Genomic DNA, 4,128 nt, shown 5'->3' with positions numbered 1-4,128 from the left:
CCGACTGCTGTGGCAGCTGAGGCAGCTTCCTGGCCCAGGAGAGCCTCAGTGGGCCCCAAGGGTCAGAAACCCCTCAGCACTGCTCTGGGGCTCCTGGTCCACAGCACCTCATGGTTCCTGGGCCAGCTGCAGGATGTGCTCTGCCCCAGAACTGCTCAGTGCAGTCCTGGAGTTCCTTAGGGAAAGGTCCTTGTTGAATGTTCCTTTTTTCTTTTTCATTTTATTTTCATCTGAACCTGATGTCCAGATATCATACTGGGTGTGTGCGGAATTATTTATAGAGCTGCAAAATGGATACTCGAAAGACAAAGTAAGTGTGCTGGATCCCATTTCTCTTGTCTGTTCTCATCCTTGGGAACCCTTGGGATGCGATGTGTTATCCCTGAGAGAAGTGAGGCCAGTGGGGGTCTCTCCCGAGCATGTTGCCTGCAGAACCCCTCCCAGAGCACAGCCGCAGGCCCGGCCTTCGGGGTGGGATGAATTTGGCCGGAGGGACATCCCCCTTGGATGACAGACACGTCCTGCTCTAGCAGAGGGTGCTCCTGGCAATTGGTAATGATTTCAAAGCCATAGCACATCCCTTCTGGGATTTCCTTTCTTTTCTTGGCCCTGAAGGAGGAATTTCATCCTGGGCTTTCCTCCAGGGGCAAAAGGCAGAAGCCCTTCTGTGCAGGTGAGTGCCAGTCCTTGCCCACACTACCTGGAAACTAAACCCTGCCAAGCAAGAAGGAGATCCAGAGGCCTGCTGTGCATGAGGGCCCAGCACAGTCAGATAAACAATCCCACCTTTCCATAAATCCCCACTTCCAAGGGCCTCCAGCCTTCCTTTGTTTATTCCCTACCCCCATGCAGATGCACACGATCCCAGGCTCCCAGGGGACAGAGCTGCTCCAGCAGTGGGGTTTTCCCAGCACAGACCAGGACAGCCTGGAGGAGAGGAAATAAAAACCCAACCTGTGGGAAGACCCAAGAAGAGACCCTCAAGAAGGGACTTTAAAACAAAGGATTTGATTGTCCTCAGGCAGGATGGGTGGTCTCCCCTTCAAACGAGCAATGTCAGTTTCTCTTTCTCTACAGGAGGGAGAGAGAGGGAGAAGACCACAAAGCTCCTGGACTCCAAGCTGAACGAGAACTTCCTTTACCTCATGAAACAAATGGAACCTCTAAAGAGAGTATTTATAAAATTACATAAATTCAAACTCTGTGATCTTCAGGTCTTCAGAGCAGACCTGGAGAAGATACAAGGTGAGCAGGGCTATTGCCAAGCAGACTTCCATCTCTCTGAAGGCAAAAGCTGCTCTACAGCCCAACCACGCTGAGAGCTCATCCTGTTCAGCTGTTCAAAGGGGACAGGGAGGGGCCTGAGAAGAGACCCTCTGTCAGGGATGTTAAATCAGAGCCTTTGGACATCCTTGTGTCAGATAGCTGGTGTCCCCCTCAAGGAGGAATCATCAGTGACCCAGTGACATCGTTCTTTCTTCACAGGAAAGGAAAAGGAGGAAATTGCAAGGGCCCTGGAATGCAAGTTGCAGAAGAACCTCAGGAATCTCTCCCAAAGCATTCAAACTCTGCAAGAAAATGTACATGAATGGCTGGAGTCCACAAAGCTTGATCTTCAGCTCCTCAGAGCAGACCTGGAGAAGATACAAGGTGAGCAGGGCCATTGCCAAGCAGACTTTCATCTCACTGAAGGCAAAAGCAGCTCTACAGCCCAACCACGCTGAGAGCTCATCCTGTTCAGCTGTTCAAAGGGGACAGGGAGGGGCAGTCCTTATGTGGGGAACAGCTTTGTGATCCATGGCACTGAAACACCTCCATGCTGAAGTGTTCTCTGCAGGTGCAGGGGGCCAAAGTCCCTCTCCTCACCCTCATCTTTGGAGAGGGTGTGTGCTGGGAGTTCTCTCATTGCCTGATACTTGTTAAGGTTCTCCCCAGGAAGTCCTGTCCCCATCTCTCTCCCTTTCCCCACTGCCCTTCTCCTGCTGCCCCACTGCTGGTCCCACACTGGGGCACATGTGAGATCAGCCTTGTGTCCCTATTGATGATCAGCGGGGAGAGGAGCTTCCCTGAGCAGAGCCTGGACGTGTCTGTGAGCGCAGGGTCTGTGGAGAGCAGCTCTGCGTGCCAGGAGCTGGTGCTGGGAAGGAGAAGGAGTCAGCTGGGGCACAGACTCCAGTGTGGGCCTGGCTGTCCCCAGATGGTGCCCCTGGGTCTGCCTCAGGCAGGACACAAAGTGCATTGGGAACAGCCTCTTGCCCCCAGGGCAGGGAAAGCTGAGGAACGATCAGCCTTCCCTGACTGTGGGTCCTGTTCTTGCTCCAGCTGCAGTGAGCAAAGCCATGGCAAGGAGCAGCCCAGAGCAGTCCAGGGAAAGGCCTGATGTCCTGCTGGCTCAAGCCATTGTGGGCTTAAAATTAAGCCTGTGGCCCACTTTTCAAAGCTGGAGCCCTGTTTATTGAGCTACAGAAAGCACAAATGAGAGGTTGAAAAGGGATGAAAGTTTGCTCTGATTTCTTGTTCCCTCCCTGCTCAAAGTCAGAAGACAAAGGGAAAACCATGTCCAGATTGTACCTCCATGGCCAAATGGAATTCCTGGGAGGTGAGGCTTTCTAAGGGGGAATGAGGAAGGATAAAAAACCAAACCCACAGGAGCACCCTGAGCAGAGACCCTCTGTCAGGGATGTTAAATCAGAGCCTTTGGATGCAAATCAAATCTTCAGAATATCCTAAAGGCATAAGAAAGGGCATGCCAGATTAGGCCTGTGTCTCAGTGTTTTGTCTCCAAAGTGTGTGTGTGTGTGTGTAGTAACAGATGTAAAATTATGTATACCCACACATACATATATATATATGTGCATACATATACATATATTTTCAGAATACTTTTATTCTGTTGTTTCTGTTCCCTCAAAACTTTCACTGGGAATGGTTTGCACACGTGTATAGCATCACAGAATAAGTAAGGTTGGAAAACACTTTTAAGATATCAGGTTCAGCACTGCCAAATCCACCACTAAGCCATGTTCTATAGTGCCTGTCTTTTAAATACCTCTGGGGATGGGCATTCTACAGGAGAAAGTTTCACGAAGGATGTCTGGACTTCAGGTGGCTCTCTTGAACGCTGTTTCTTGCATAGGTGAAGTTACAGCATTTCAGGGAGTGGGTATCCAGAGCCAGCCCTACAGCTGCCAGCTCCAGCTGTAGGCATACCTGAAGCCACTTGCTGTTCAAGTTACCAAGCATTAGATACTTCTCTTTGCTGGGTATCTTGATACATAACAACCAATAAGCCCCATACACAACACCTTTACATTTGCCTATAGCCTATCATAACTACTACCATTACCATATTATAGTCATTATTATCCAATCACAAGAGTAAGTTACAATTTAAGCTTACAATGGAAAATTCTCAGACCTCTCTTCTTCTTGCTTAGTTACAATTTAAGCTTACTGTGGAAAATTCTTAGACCTTTCTTCTTCTTCTGGCTACATCAACATTTCTTGTTTGCCTGCCATATCTCTCTTTTTGGTAAAGACATGTTTTCTATTTACTTATGCTCTTCTTGGGACTCATTTACTTGGTGAAAAACACGTCTTTGTTTGTAGTTACATACCTTTGTCCTAATCATAAAAATCTCCTTCCAACTCATCTCCAACCTTTGCATTCTCAGTTATTCAGGGATCACTGGTTCAGCAAAACATCTTTTACTCTATATCAAAACTTGCTTTCATTTCTATCTCATTCTCAATTTCTACATTCAGAGATCTTTCTGCCAAGCCTACATACCTCTGAAACTTTCTTACCGAACTTTCATCCTTTCCAACAAGCTGGTGTCCTCCTCAAGGAGGAATCATCAGTGACCCAGTGACATCTTTCTTTCCTCCCAGGAAACAAAGAGGAAGAAATTGCAAGGGCCCTGGAATCCTGGATGGAGAAGGTATTCCAGCATCTCTCTCAAATAATTCAAACTCCAGAAGAAGCTTTGGAAGAAATTCAAACTCCAGAAGAAGCTTTACGGAAGAGGAAGGGGTTCTGAAAACATTAGCTTCAGCTCCTCACAGCTGACCTGGAGAAGAACCAAGGAGCAGGGTCATTGCCAAGCAGACTTTCATCTCACTGAAGGC

At 48.3% G+C, this 4,128-nt stretch overlaps 1 long non-coding RNA gene across 1 annotated transcript; it reads left to right on the top strand.

Annotated features, from left to right (window-relative positions):
• The first annotated feature begins 41 nt into the window (after positions 1-41).
• Positions 42-4,128, top strand: LOC108447806. Its single transcript, XR_001863492.1, has 4 exons — positions 42-310; positions 1,078-1,245; positions 1,486-1,650; positions 3,892-4,128. It is a non-coding gene; the product is annotated as an uncharacterized LOC108447806 (long non-coding RNA).

This window comes from Corvus brachyrhynchos, unplaced genomic scaffold, assembly GCF_000691975.1.
Source record: "Corvus brachyrhynchos isolate BGI_N302 unplaced genomic scaffold, ASM69197v1 scaffold401, whole genome shotgun sequence".
Taxonomy (NCBI): domain Eukaryota; kingdom Metazoa; phylum Chordata; class Aves; order Passeriformes; family Corvidae; genus Corvus; species Corvus brachyrhynchos.
Note: the sequence above shows the minus strand (reverse complement) of the source record. Positions and strands in the feature narration are given on the sequence as shown.